The sequence below is a fragment of the Nannobrachium achirus genome, assembly GCF_963921795.1.
Source record: "Nannobrachium achirus genome assembly, chromosome: 16".
Taxonomy (NCBI): Eukaryota; Metazoa; Chordata; class Actinopteri; order Myctophiformes; family Myctophidae; genus Nannobrachium; species Nannobrachium achirus.
Genome location: NC_137823.1, coordinates 59,710,935 through 59,727,227, shown reverse-complemented (window position 1 = coordinate 59,727,227; position 16,293 = coordinate 59,710,935).

Sequence of the window (16,293 nt, the reverse complement as noted above, 5' to 3'; positions counted from 1 at the left end):
ACGCTCTCTCCGGTCGTGGCTCCACGCTTCCCAGCGCGGCGGCCGCCGGATACGGAAACGGGCGCCCCGGTTGCGGAACCTCTCGTCCCGACCGGTTTCGCTCCTCCTCCCTATCGCGGCCCTCCACGCTTCCCAGTGCGGCGGCCGCCAGATACGGAAACGGGCACCCCGGTTGCGGAACCTCTCGTCCCGACCGGTTTCGCTCCTCCTCCCTCTCGCGGCCCAGTAGTCCCGCGAGATCGGCAGTACAACCCCAAGGCTTGTCCTTTGCTCAACAACACGTTAGCACAGTGTGCGGAGCAATGGAAGCGTTGCAATCCGAATCAGTGGGTGTTTCGGACAGTGACACGGGGCTAGAGACTACAGTTCGCAGAAATACCCTCCCTCTCCAGCAAGGTTATTTACACTCGAGCCCGCTGCTTGAAAGCAGATGCCTTGAGAGAGGAGATAAGCTCGCTATTGCACAAGGGCGCTATAGTAGAGCTATCGCGAGACCAGAGCCGGCTAGGCTTCTGGAGCCGCTATGTTCTGGTTCAGAAAAAAGGGGGGGGGGTGTCTGCGTCCGATTATGGACTTACGTGCTCTGAACAAGCACTTGAAAAAGTTCAAATTCAGGATGCTGACATCAGAGGCTCTGATGTGGTCAGTGAGGCAGGGGGATTTCCACTGTTCAGTGGACTTGAAGGATGCTTATCAGCACGTCCTTATTTATCCCCCCCACAGGAAGTTCCTGCGGTTCGCCTTCGAGGGGCGCCTGTACGAATACACAGTCCTCCCCTTCGGCCTTTCCCTGAGCCCTCGGGTTTTTGTGAAAGTGACCGAGGCGGCCATTGCTCCACTGAGGAATCAGGGAATCAGACTCGCGAACTACATCGACGATTGGATGATTTCCGCCGCCTCCTGCTCAGAAGCGGCGCATCATACCAACTTGGTGTTGGCCCACCTGAAGGCCTTGGGTTTCAACGTCAACTTTGGGAAAAGTATGTTGACACCCTCCCAGCAGATCTCCTTCATAGGGATATCTCTGGACTCAACCACGATGTCTGCCCGCCTCTTGCCGGAGAGGGTGGACAGGTTCCTGGCGTGTCTTCACTGCATGAGGTTGACAGGGCTGATGGCATCAGCGGTGCAACTTCTTCGCCTGGGCAGGTTTCATATGAGACCTTTCCAGCGGTGGACACTGGCGCTCAGGATTCCTTCCCTGCAAGGGTACAGGAAGGTGGTAGTCAGTCAGGACTGCATGGACGCGCTAGTCCCATGGCGGGACCGGGCGTTGTTAACTAGTGGAGTCTCCATGGGCGAGGTGGTGTCACGCAAGGTGATTACCACGGACGCCAGCCACTCGGGGTGGGGCGCCACCCACGAGGGGAGTTCAGCCAGGGGTCTGTGGACCCCGGCCATGTTGAAGTACCACATCAATTATCTGGAGTTAATGGCGATCTACTTGGCGCTCAAGCAGTTCGAACCGTTTCGCCGGGGTTGTCATGTCCTGGTCAAGACGGACAACACGGCCGCCTTGTACTATCTCAACTCAACAAACAAGGCGGCCTCTCCTCGCGCACGCTGGATCAGCTAGCGCGCGAGATGACTCTCTGGTGCGTGCCGCGCCTGAGGTCCATCAGGGCCTCCCATGTCCCAGGACTTCAGAACGGCGGCGCCGATCTGTTGTCCAGGGGGGAGCCTCGCTACGAGGATTGGTCTCTCCATCCAGCGGTGGTGAGGCAGATCTTCTCCAGGTTCGGTCAACCTCGGGTCGATCTCTTTGCTTCCCAGGAGGACTCGAAGTGCCCCCTCTACTTCTCAGTGAGGGGACCTTCTCCTCTGGGGTTGGATGCATTCGCACACAAGTGGCCGGAAGGCCTTCTCTATGCGTTCCCACCTCTGGAACTGATCCTTCCCACACTGGAGAGGATCAGGAGTTCAACCTGGAGGTTCTTCTAGTGGCACCATCCAGGGGCGTGTGGAGGTCTCTGATCACCCCACTGCTATTTCGGTCCCCCTGGCAGCTCCCCTTGCACAGGGACCTGCTGCGCCAGGCGGGGGACGAGATCTTCCATCCCGACCTCCAGGCCCTAGACCTGTGGGTCTGGCCCGTGAGAGGGAGAACCTGCTAGCCGCAGGCTTCTCATCTGCGGTTGTAGCTACTATTCAGAGTGCTAAAGCCCCCTCCACTAGGGTGGTGTATGATGGAAGGTGGAATGCTTTCTTGGACTGGTGTGAGCTACAGGAGCCACCTGTGGTGGCTCACCTGGCCCCAGCCCAGAAAGTTTTGGATTTCTTGCAGGACCGCCTGGACCTTGGTCTGGCGTTCTCTACGCTCAGGGGTTATTTAGCGGCTATTGATGCCTGCCACCTGGGGGTGTCAGGCAAGGGCCTATCTAAAATCCCTGAAGTGGTCAAGCTCATGCACGGTGTCGACCGTTTGAGACCTGTGACTAGACCTTTGTTCCCTGCTTGGGATCTTCAGGTGGTTCTTGAGGGTCTCTGTAGAGCACCCTTTGAACCACTTGAGAGGACCTCTTTGAAACATTTGAGTTTCAAGACGGCTCTTTTGCTGGCTTTGTCTACTGCCAAGCGAGTGAGCGACCTTCATGCGCTCTCTGTGAGCCCTGATTGTATGAGGTTTCTCAATAATGACTCCAGGGTTCTTCTTAAACCGCATCTGCGTTTTATTCCCAAGAACCAGGTGGTCCCGAAGAAACCTGTTGTGTTGACGGCCTTTCACCCTCCTCCTTTTGCATCGGAGGAGGATAGGCGTCTGCATTGTCCTTGTCCTGTAAGGGCCTTAAAGGCCTACTGTGACAAGACGGTGAGCAGCAGGTCTACTTCCCAGCTTTTCGTGGTCATGAATGCCCGTCAGCGAAAAGCGGTGTCCAAGCCCACTTTGTCAAGGTGGATTGTGGATGCCATTAAGTTGGCTTACGCCTGTGCGGGGTCTGAAGTGTCGGAAGCGCTTAAGGCCCATAGCACTAGGGGTGTGTCGACTTCTTGGGCCATGTCCAAAGGTGTCTCTGTTAATGAGATTTGTGCGGCGGCAAATTGGTCTTCGCCGTCTACCTTTGTGACCTACTATCACCTAGATGTTGCGCCTTCTGCTCTGGCGCATTCGGTTCTGGGTGCTGCTGCCCCTTCTACTGTGTAGTAGGGTGGCTCTCCCCTTCCGGGGGCAGCGTGCCGCTGTCCCACGGATGCTTGGGGGGACCCTGAGTGTTTTCCCCTTATATTACTGCAGTATTATGAGGCGGACCCGTGTCTGCTCTTAGTGCATAAGGCGGACCTCGGTCTGTCAGGGTCTTTCTTACTGTCTGCACAAGCCCAGACCCTGTGGGTCTGGGTTGGTCCAGTCTCAGGAGGGGTCCTTTTGGGGTGTGGTTTGTGTATGCGACAGTTGTGTCGGTTCATGGCTCCTCTGGGAGTGTATGTGTCCCAATGGAGGACCTTGTCCAAGGTATGAAAATAAACGCATAGGTTCCGAACGGAACCCATGTTTATTTAATACCGGAGGACAAGGTCCTCCAGAAAAAGGCCCCTCGGTTCGCAAGTTGCGGGCAGAGGAGCGGTCTTAGAGGACGCCATGATGGCCGGGCTTGCTTTTATACCCTTGGGGGTGGTGCCCTCGGTTTTGACAGACTCACAAAAACATGCAGTAGTCCTGGTTTCTATACTATCTCCCCCTAACCAGCCAGGTGCTCCCCAAGTCCCCTGGCGTGGCAGGGGGAGAGCAGAAACCAGGACTACAGGTTAGGTAGTTGGCACTAGGTGAGAAAAGGGGTTAAAAACATGTACAAGTAGATATAGTGGCGTACTGTACCATGCCAAGTGAGCGGTGCTCAAACAGTATCAAACAGGTACATATCTCCTTGTATGGACTGTTCTGTCTGTGAGATCAGTTCCATTCATGCGACTTCAGATATGGACAAAATCTGCAAAGAAATCCAGGACATGTGTGGTACTCTTTATAGTAGTTGTTGCAGTCTTCCTTGTTAGTCATGGCTGCCAGTTCCCCCTTGATGTCATTCGGGAGTTCCGACTTCTCCAGACCGTACCGAATAACCGCTAGCTTGCATAACACCTTGAGACCGGGGCTTAAGTCTAAGGTGCACAGGTCATCAGTGATAATGCCCATTGACCCTCCAAAGAAGAAGATACGATCTCCCACGACGCCACAGCTCATATTGTATGCACACGGGCCTTTGCCCTTGGGCTTTACCATTCTCCAGGTGGCTGTCTCTGAATTTAATTTCCACAGATCATTGTAGAAACCACAAAGCATGTACAGCTCTCCATTGTAGGCAAAAGCTGAATACGCGTAATAAAGTACATCTAAAGCAAGCTGTGGAATAGGCACGCTCTGCCAGCAGCTGGTCTCTTTGTCAAACACGCTGATAAGGTCCTGGTACACCTCCTTGTTCACTCCCACACCTCCAAATACAAACATCTTTGTCCCGATGACGGTGGCAGTGTGATCACGCACAGGGGGTGGAGGAGTACCTCTGGTGTTCACTCTAGACCAGACCTTTGTGGAGGTGTCCAACTTGTACATGGTGTTGGTGAGTCTTCTCTGCCACCATACTTGCTTCAATCCTCCAAAGACGTACATGACCTTCCCCCAGACACAGGCGGAGTGTCCCTTCCTGGCCACTGGAACGCCCTCACGAACCCGAAGCTCTAACCATCTGTGGGTGTCCACATCAAATGCAGCGATATACCCCCAACGGCAAACCGCACCCCAAAAATATATAATGCGGTCTATCAGCACAGCTGTGCCCCTCGCCACATCAAGGACATCGCGGGGCTCAAGACGTTGTCCTATTCGTCCAATCTTCTTGGGGGACAACGTCTTCCAGCGCAAAGACACTGTGTCTAAGATGTGCACGAGCACCCCGTCACACAGGTCGTCCTCATGGGATGAGCCATCCTCATCGCTATCCTCGCTATCCCTGTCCCGCAGAGCCACTGTTCCAAAGCAGTACAACTTTAGCCCTACTGTTACAACAGCACCATACAATCTAAGAGTTGCATTGAGGTCTCGTTCCAGATGTAAAGTCCAGTGCAACATTTCAAACACGTCAAAATACCAAACAATAGACGTACTCAAGGTTCTTGACAACCAGTGGTCTTGGTCATGGATAATACTAGCTACGGTATGCCCTTGGTTTCTGCACTGGTAATTTATACAATTCATCTGTCATCATGATGAAGTCATGCCCAAATATGGATTTCACAGGTCAGCTATGCCCCAATATGGAGTCTTTAATGTTTTAATTGGACAGCACCTCATGGCACATCACAGTTTTACCTGCATTTGCATGCGTTTCCATGAGTCCTTAGCCAGACGGCTCCCCTTCTCCGGCCCAAACAACTTGGGTGCAAAACTCGTTCAGTAACGAGTTAAGGCCACTAGGGGACACCCTGCCAAAAGGAGTTGTCTCGTTCCTGAACGAGGCAACAAGGGGTTAACTTCTACAGCTCTGCGTGCATGCTGTGACCTGCGAATGACCCTAGTCCATACGTTACCCCGTAGCTCAGAGAGAGAGAGAGAGAGAAAATGGCACGAGCTGGTTGCATTGATTTCCATTCTAGGCTGGAACATAAAAAGGGCTTTATCTCTGAATGAGGTGAAAAGACACGGAGACACTTGTAGATTAGCTGTTTTCGACGGAGGCACGGAGCAGCGTGTGCGTGTGTGTCTGTGTGGGGGGACTGGGGAGGAGGGATGGACTGAGGAGAGAGAGAGATAGACGGAGCAGCACTCTTGTCCTGTTCAAGTTTCTAAAGACGGATAATCTCATTATATTACTCAAAATGTGTGCTTGCCCGGCAACCTGGAAGCAACCTTCACCTGCCCGACCATTTTATTTGCTTGCCCCGGGCAGTCGGGCAAGCGTTAGCGTCAACTCATGAAGTGGTTTAAATGCTTTTGATCAAGTAGAGCCTGTTTTATGTATTCTGCTGTCTGAATGTTTTACAATGTAATAATATTTCCCCAGCATGAGTCATGTGTGTTTAAGTACCAATTGTCTATTGTTTTGTATTAAAGAAATTGAAATTCTAGTGTTGATTTTGTCGACTAAAACTATGACGAAAAATGTTTGTCGACTACATTATTTTCACTGACGAAAACTAAATAAAAACTAAACTATGATGACTAAAACTAAGACTGAATATATTGAACATTTTTCAGCGCGCAACCAAGTGTAAAAATCATGAAGTCATTACGATGCCATCAAGGCCTGCCAAAATATATCTTATGATGAAAACTAAAACTGTTCGGGTGACTAAATTATGATTAAAACTAAAATAGCCTACATTTTATTTTAAAGACTATAAGACTAAAACTAAATCAAAAGGTGCTGTCAAAAACAACACTGATTCTACCTCATTCAGATCACAGCCCACGCAGGTGTAAATGACCCCCAACCCTCGCCTCCGACCCCAAAGCCACTACGTTTCACTTACGATGATTAGCTGGTCGTCGTCCTGTTTGTCCTTCTTCTTGCGTGTGCTGCGCTCCTTTACCGCCACAGGGGAGGACTGAGGTAATGCCACCGCCGGACCAGAGGGGGTGCTGCTGGACACTGGAGGCCGCAGAGTCGCCTTCCTCTGTGACCTAGAAGACAACGACGGGGAGGAGAATGGGTGACTCATTAACATGAAAGCTTCCTACAGTAATACGCAGTTAGAAACGTTAACCTTTAACCAGTGAAAAATAGCAGATATACAGCTTGTAGAGCTTGTAGATCTGCTATTTTTGAAAAAGTCGTAAAAATGTGTGCAAATCTTTGAATGTATGTATTTCAAAGCGAATGTTTGTAACTCAAATTTTGCTTCTGGGTGGTCCCTGGAACTAGATATTTTGAGATGGGGGTCCGTGGCCAAATACATGTCATTTTATCTGTTTTTATACTTTTTGCTGTATAGCGAATGGATTATGGTAATATTTGTAGAATTTATTATAAATTATTGGCACAGTAAAACAGGTCGGGAATATTTTTAGAGGTACTTAGGTACATCATGAACAAGGGGATATAGTTGTTTTATGGTAACAAATCTTCTTAATTTTTATCTGATTTTATACTTTTTGCTCTATAGCGGATGGATTATGGTAATATTTGTAGAATTTATTATAAATTATTGGCACAGTAAAACAGGTCGGGAATATTTTTAGAGGTACTTAGGTACATCTTGAACAAGGGGATATAGTTGTTTTATGGTAAAAAATCTTCTTAATTTTTATCTGATTTTATACTTTCTGCTCTATAGCGGATGGATTATGGTAATATTTGGAGAATTTATTATAAATTATTGGCACAGTAAAACAGGTCGGGAATATTTTTAGAGGTACTTAGGGACATCATGAACAAGGGGATATAGTTGTTTTATGGTAACAAATCTTCTTAATTTTGATCTGTTTTTATACTTTTTGCTGTATAGCGAATGGATTATGGTAATATTTGTAGAATTTATTATAAATTATTGGCACAGTAAAACAGGTCGGGAATATTTTTAGAGGTACTTAGATACATCATGAACAAGGTGATATAGTTGTTTTATGTTAACAAATCTTCTTAATTTTTATCTGATTTTATACTTTTTGCTCTATAGCGGATGGATTATGGTAATATTTGGAGAATTTATTATAAATTATTGGCACAGTAAAACAGGTCGGGAATATTTTTAGAGGTACTTAGGGACATCATGAACAAGGGGATATAGTTTTTTTATGGTAACAAATCTTCTTAATTTTTATCAGATTTTATACTTTTTGCTGTTTAGCAAATGGTTTATGGTAATATTTGTAAAATTTATTGGAAATGATTGGTACAGTAAAAGATGTTGGGAATATTTTCAGAGGTACTTATTTACAACATGAACAAGGGGATATAGTTAATTTTTGAAGCGGTGAAAACCGCCTCCAATGAATGGCTTTGTGTGTATCACGCCCATATATGGTCATTTCAGTCCAGAATGAACAGGCTTTTTCAAAAACAGAATGTCCGTTTAATTACCATATATGGTGATCTCAGTCCAGAATGAACAGGGTTTTTCAAAAACACAATGTATGTTACCTCATGTCCATATATGGTCACTCCAGGCCAGAATGAACAGGTTTTTCCTGTCCCGTACGTGCAAAATATCAGTCCAGAATGAATAGGCTTTTTCAAAAAGCAAAATGTGTGTCCCATGACCATATATGGTCATTTCAGTTCAGAATGAATAGGCTTTATCTGTCCTGAATATGTGTGTGGTGTCCCTCCCGGTCAGATGAATGGATACTTTGAGGATTGGTCAAGATTCACTTGATAATTTGGCCTTCATGTTTTATCTGTCTTGTACATGCAATAGGTCTCACCTATTGCAGCAATGACAAATAGCCACATAAGAGCAAAAGCAAAGGCACAATAAGAATATACAGATGCTAACAGAATGGTAAAAAGGAGCATTAAGGCAGGCAAGAGTAAATACATTGACAATCTAGCAGAAGTTGAAAAATGTAGTAGGCCACAAAGATAACAGAAACTGAAATAATTATAGAGGGATGCAGTTGACAAACAACTAAGAGACCAGCAAGCAGGATTTTTTATATATTTTCTTAAAACCTATTATACCGGCTGTCATACCGGCTCTCCAGACAATTCTATACTAAGATTCACCGCTTCACTTCGAACCGAGGTTTGATTTTTTTATTTAGAGTTACAGAATCCAAGCTTGGTTATCTGCTACCACGTGCCCGGAGGGCTGCCCGGGACCGCCGGGGACCCCCCTGAGAAGCGGAGGTCTGGGGACCCCTCCTCGGGCGAGTTAGTGGAGCGGCGCCTCGTAGATCGGCTACTTTTGGGTATTTTTTCGGCGGCGGCGCGGGGGTCTGCAGGGGTCCCTGGGGTGGGCGAGGTGGCAGGGACCCCCCCAGAGCCGGCCCCATCTCACCCGGGGGCCGAGGAGACGAGTTACGGCCTTTTAGGTGGGCTGCAGCGGCGGCGTTCCTTCGCCAGGGGGCGCTCTACGCACGGCCGGCTCCGGGGCCCCGAGGTGGACGCGTGGGTACCGGTCCAGTCTCTCCCAGTCGCTCCTAGCCCGAGTCATGGACGTTTTTGTGCGCTGCAGTGCCAGGGGCCGCCACCAGGCCGCGCTGTCAATTTTGCTGGGTTCCCTGGGACCCCTGGAGGGGGTCCACGAGGTCAAAGTCCTGAATTTCTCAAAAAAAATGTGTCCGATCGTAGTTAACATTGGAGGTCCAAAAATCGGAGCGGCGCGAGGGGGTCCGCGGGGGTCCCCGGAGCTCCAGGGGGTCCCCGGTTGGTCCCTCGGCCGAGGCCCCTCGGTCGGATGCGAGAAGGAGCGGCGTCGGCCCCTCGCCGCCCGGTTCTCAGTCTCTATATCCCCAGGGGCGCCGTTATATCGCCAGGGGTCCCTGGAGGTGGTCCCCGGGTGGGGGGTCCGCCACTCTGGAGTCCGAGGCGGAGGCCCCTCGGTCGGATGTGAGTGGAGCGGCGAAGGCCCCACAAAAGCCAGACATTGTGATTCCAAGTCCCACTCAAGATGTAAACTTATCCATCAATAAAATAAATACAATATAATTTATATTTTCATTTCATTTTATTTATGAAATGGGGGGGGGGGGGGGGGTCTAATTTAAAGCATCTGTTAATTGAATAGTATGTATTTCCATATTTTATACACCTTTGGTCTAGAAAGTCTAGAAAGTATAATTTACCAGCTCCCCTTGAACGCACCATCACCTTGTCAAACCGTAAACAGCCGTGTAGAAGCGCAACATATTTTGAAGTGAGGATAGCGCGACCAGCTTTTCCTGAAGTACAGATGGCGTGACTGCGGTCCTGTTTTGCACGCTGCTCGCATCTTTGTAAAATAAAAAAAAGGAAACTCACTTTTGTCATGTTGTGAATATCTGCCCTTAACATTTATTCACATTTATATAATAACTTCAAAGCGATAGTAACAAATATATATTATGTATTCATCTACTGTATTTGTGGTTGACGAGCAGGGCTTAACTGTAAATACATAAGCATGTATTTGTGGCGTTTTGCCGGGCACTGACTCCAGCGAGGCGAGACAGTGGAACGATAATTCAGCACCACGGACAGCGCCTTCGCCTATTCCATTCCCACACTGTGCCAGATTGGCATATGTGGAGATTTCTGGATTTCTGTTGTCATCAATCCCAGGCCGTAACTGGCCCAAGAGCCAGTTTTACTCTGACTTTTAGCTGGCAATACACTACAAGATAATCGGGCCGACTGAATCGGGTAGAATTAAACACTACAGGATAATTTTTTCAGATTCTCTGACCAGATAATCTAAACACAGCAATAATAAATATTATAATTAATACAAAATGCCACGGGGTTCTGATAGCTTCGCCTTGCAACACGCACACGCACGCATGTATGTATGTCGCAGGGACGCACGCACTGACATGCGTGCGTTTTGCAAGGCGTAGCCTATTGCATTAAAAAGGATAGGCCTATTAGGCCTGTATCCATTGTGTTTATTTTATGTCCGCTCCAGTTTTATCATTGTCAGTTTTATTTGATAAAGTCATTTTATTGTATAATATTTAAGGTAACGCGTATATTTTCTAAACCTGCTGTCTGTGAAAATAGACTACTTGTGCGTGCGAAACGCCTGGCTACTACGGGCGCGCTGTGTGCGTCGGAGTTGTTAACCCAGCTGGTAGATCAAACAACGAGTTGATGATGGCCCATTAATTAAGCTACACCGCCAATTGGAACTTGAAAGGAGTATGCTAGAGATTACATAACTGCACGGACCATCAGAGAAAGTGACTGACGTGGGGTGAGCAGCTGCTGTTTAGCCTAATAGGCCTATAGTCCAAATGTTTTATACTTCCACCACGGACGGTTCAAGTTCAAGACAGCCATGGCCTAGGCTTTTTTCAATCATGATTTGTCTATTCTGTGCAGCACTGCACCGCGCTCAATTAGGCTATAATCAAGCTTTTAATCCAACTTTAACTGCATCATTCTCTCTCTCACATGCACACACACAGTATTGGGCGCTGTCCTTGGTTCTGAATCCAACTTCTGTGACTGACAGACAGACAGACAGACAGACAGACAGACAGACAGACAGACAGACAGACAGACAGACAGACAGACAGACAGACAGACAGACAGACAGACAGACAGACAGAGAAACTTAATTATCTGCGGTGGATCCCGTCATGCACTCCTTTGAAGTCAAAATTGGGCCATTATAGGTTTTTGTAACCTAATTGTTTGTTTGAACGCCCAGCAGGGAGTCCTTGCAGCTGTCAATGGTGATATAGTCAGACAATAGCCTACACTTCATATTCACTTTATATATTTATTTTATTAACTGTAGGCCTGGTCCTATAGAGCTAGTAGGCTATTGTATGTCTTATTAAACATTTAAAAAAAAAATCACACCCGTGTGAAGTGGAGCTGTGTGTGTGTGTGTGTGTGTGTGTGTGTGTGTGTGTGTGTGTGTGTGTGTGTGTGTGTGTGTGTGTGTGTGTGTGTGTGTGTGTGTGTGTGTGTGTGTGTGTAGATCATGTGTACCGATTTTTGTGACATTTGAAGAAAATATGTAGGAGAAGGAGCAAAAAGTGTGTTTAGGAGAAAATTAAAGATGGAGGAAAATCTATCCTGGCGCAAATGGGCGTGGCCTATATGGGGAGATGCGTCTTGACCCAAGGAATCCAGGGAAAAATAATTTTAATTTTCCGATCTACGGTTCAAGAATTACGGGGCAAAACGTAAAGTGGGCCGTTATAGCGCCACCATGAGGCCGAGTGATGTAATTATTTTTCGATTCATTCTTAAAATCATTATGAATCTCCTCTCCGAGGTTTGAAACTGTAGCTCCTATGATTTACGAGAGAAAAATACTTGAAAGTGATTTCTTGCATTGTCCCATTATAAGTCAATGGGGACAATTAAGCGTAGTTTTTTGCCGATTACGTCGGCATGGTAAGGCGGATCGGAACGAGGTAATAGAACACCATTCCCCGCCGAGCCGCACATTTTGATGTATATATTGCGTGAGTGGCGTAAATGGTGCGGCACTAGTTACGCGCCGAAGTCAGGCTACGTCAGGCTACATACAGACACACAGACACACAGACAGACCCACACAGCCACGTATAGGGAGCTGCACACAGCTCCAAAAAACACAGAGGCGCTAAAAAAGAATAAGAAATAGATAGATAGATCCAGTCAGCATCATGTCCCAATCCTACCCAGCAGACATGTCAGTGTTTTGGCCAGGGCCCAGGTCAGACGATCGCCTGGAATATAATGGACCCTTATGGACATTTTAATTCTTGTGCGGGTAGGCCTAAAATGAAACCAAATGGACCCGTAAGGGGTCCATTCCACTCTCTCACTGTGGAAAACACTGCGGGGGGTCGGCCAAAACATAGGCTGCACGACATGCGCGCGCACACGCACGCACGCACGCACGCACGCACGCACGCACGCACGCACGCACGCACGCACGCACACACACACACACACACACACACACACACACACACACACACACACACATAGCTCATAACATGTATAAACTGGGTTTTTATGAGAGGGACAGTGACTTGGATTTTAGATTATACCAGTGTCATTTTCCTGGACTTTCCAGCAGGACCCACAGAGGGGAGGACACAGTGGTTAAAAATACTGAGTAAAACACTAACCCAGGATACTGACACCAGGATAGTATCCTGGACTCAGCAAACATCAAGAACATTACATTAAGAACATTAAAACTAACAGATTAAAAAAGAACATGGGAACAGTTTACAACATATGAAAGAATATAAAGTGCCACCCAGATTGGCTGAGATCACAGGTGAGATTATGAGATAATGGGACCCTGGACAGCAGTGGTTCTCAAGCGTTTTAATTTCACTGACCCTCCCTCAGTTTGGTATGTAATAAATAAGGCCACGGAACTCAACTCTCAGAGTTATAGGCCTGTAAAGCGGTATCAGAGTGTACGGTGGAGAGCTATCCACCGGTGGAGAGCTTTCCACCTCAAGTCAGAAAATAAGTGTAGGACATCATAGTCACTCACGGTGGAGTCCTGTACACTGTGACTGTCACTGACTGACTGGTCTAGATCGACCAATCAGTGAACGGGGTGTAGAGCCTTCTGTCTGATAGTAAAAACAGATAGATGTGTTGGGACTTGCGGTGTAAAGCTCTCCACCGCGAGGAATGACGTAATATGTAGGAGAAGGAGCAAAAAGTGTGTTTAGGAGAAAATTAAAGATGGAGGAAAATCTATCCTGGCGCAAATGGGCGTGGCCTATATGGGGAGATGCGTCTTGACCCAAGGAATCCAGGGAAAAATAATTTTAATTTTCCGATCTACGGTTCAAGAATTACGGGGCAAAACGTAAAGTGGGCCGTTATAGCGCCACCATGAGGCCGAGTGATGTAATTATTTTTCGATTCATTCTTAAAATCATTATGAATCTCCTCTCCGAGGTTTGAAACTGTAGCTCCTATGATTTACGAGAGAAAAATACTTGAAAGTGATTTCTTGCATTGTCCCATTATAAGTCAATGGGGACAATTAAGCGTAGTTTTTTGCCGATTACGTCGGCATGGTAAGGCGGATCGGAACGAGGTAATAGAACACCATTCCCCGCCGAGCCGCACATTTTGATGTATATATTGCGTGAGTGGCGTAAATGGTGCGGCACTAGTTACGCGCCGAAGTCAGGCTACGTCAGGCTACATACAGACACACAGACACACAGACAGACCCACACAGCCACGTATAGGGAGCTGCACACAGCTCCAAAAAACACAGAGGCGCTAAAAAAGAATAAGAAATAGATAGATAGATCCAGTCAGCATCATGTCCCAATCCTACCCAGCAGACATGTCAGTGTTTTGGCCAGGGCCCAGGTCAGACGATCGCCTGGAATATAATGGACCCTTATGGACATTTTAATTCTTGTGCGGGTAGGCCTAAAATGAAACCAAATGGACCCGTAAGGGGTCCATTCCACTCTCTCACTGTGGAAAACACTGCGGGGGGTCGGCCAAAACATAGGCTGCACGACATGCGCGCGCACACGCACGCACGCACGCACGCACGCACGCACGCACGCACGCACGCACGCACGCACACACACACACACACACACACACACACACACACACACACACACACACACACACACACATAGCTCATAACATGTATAAACTGGGTTTTTATGAGAGGGACAGTGACTTGGATTTTAGATTATACCAGTGTCATTTTCCTGGACTTTCCAGCAGGACCCACAGAGGGGAGGACACAGTGGTTAAAAATACTGAGTAAAACACTAACCCAGGATACTGACACCAGGATAGTATCCTGGACTCAGCAAACATCAAGAACATTACATTAAGAACATTAAAACTAACAGATTAAAAAAGAACATGGGAACAGTTTACAACATATGAAAGAATATAAAGTGCCACCCAGATTGGCTGAGATCACAGGTGAGATTATGAGATAATGGGACCCTGGACAGCAGTGGTTCTCAAGCGTTTTAATTTCACTGACCCTCCCTCAGTTTGGTATGTAATAAATAAGGCCACGGAACTCAACTCTCAGAGTTATAGGCCTGTAAAGCGGTATCAGAGTGTACGGTGGAGAGCTATCCACCGGTGGAGAGCTTTCCACCTCAAGTCAGAAAATAAGTGTAGGACATCATAGTCACTCACGGTGGAGTCCTGTACACTGTGACTGTCACTGACTGACTGGTCTAGATCGACCAATCAGTGAACGGGGTGTAGAGCCTTCTGTCTGATAGTAAAAACAGATAGATGTGTTGGGACTTGCGGTGTAAAGCTCTCCACCGCGAGGAATGACGTAAGGTTGTAGTTTCATGACTCAAAAAGACTCGAAAAGACTACACCGCGGTGTAAAGCCTTCCACCGCCCAGGCGACTATGATGTCGGCTTAAGGGTCAATTTGGTTCATAACTATCAATGATTTAGCAAATAATTTTATACAATGCATATTATGCATTGTTTGAACTCATTCTCCCCCCGGTGACCTCACGTAGCAATACCAACAGTAACCACTAGATGGCAACATTGGCAAATTGTGTAACGTTATGACATTTGAATGTAAACAAAACGTGTCTGTTTATTATGTGTGATAATTCATCATTCATTAACAGAACGAAACATAAACAAGGTGACTTAGCTTTAAGCTGAGCTAACAGCAGTGTTCATAAATAAATTAGTAATGCTGTGTAGTTGTTTGTTTTCACTCAGTGGTGTAAAGTAACTGATTTACTTGAAGTAGCACACTGTAAGTGTTGTACAATTTTGAGGTAGGCTATATGTATCTTTGTTCATGTGATTCATTTCATTGTTAGTTTGCGTTGCCACACTGTGGGCCCTATTATGATCCAGGTCTTATGCCTTATGCCTTAACTTCTTTGCCTTTTTTTTTTTTACTATTTTGAAAAACATTTTTAAATACTTCAAATGCTGATCTACATCTGCACGTTGTGAGCTTGCAGATCAGCTATTTGAAATATTAAAAACAATATGTCCGTTCCTTTCAAAGAGCCGTTTTCAAAAGACTCATTTTAGTTTGCGACGCATTGTGCGCTTATCGATCGGCTATTTTCAAATGATTCAGATTCACTTTATTTGTCACTTTAATGCACTGGGTAGGCCTACATACATGAGAAAATCGTATGCTCGCAGGCTCCAGTACAATAAAAACATGAATAAAAGCATATAAAAGACCTACAGTAAAAAAATACATAGGCTAATAAACAAACACAAGGTAGGCCTATGTATGGCAATAATAATCAGTCCAATAAAGTGCATAGTGCAAGAGTTATTGCACATTCCTCACTTTGCATTTAAAAGTCTGATGGCCTGTGGGGAAAAAGCTGTTCCTCAGCCTGCCCTGGACCAGGGGCCCCTGAGCTGAGGGGCCCCTGAGCTGAGGGGCCCCAGAGCTGAGGGGCCCCTGAGCTGAGGGGCCCCTGAGCTGAGGGGCCCCTGAGCTTGAGCCACTGCGTGACCGTGTCACTGTTATTAACGTTGCACTTTTTGTCAGACAAATGAGACAATGGTCCTAAACCATCATGATACATGTTACTCGAATACCCGCAGAGTCGCCGAAATGAAGCTCGCCGAGAACCGGGGGGTGCGTTCGGAAATGCACACCGGGTGGGGCAACGGTGCGCTTTTTCAGTCTGAACTCTGAAGGTAAACTTTCTGAAAAGCAGTAGTTGCTAACCTAACGTTGCTATTGATG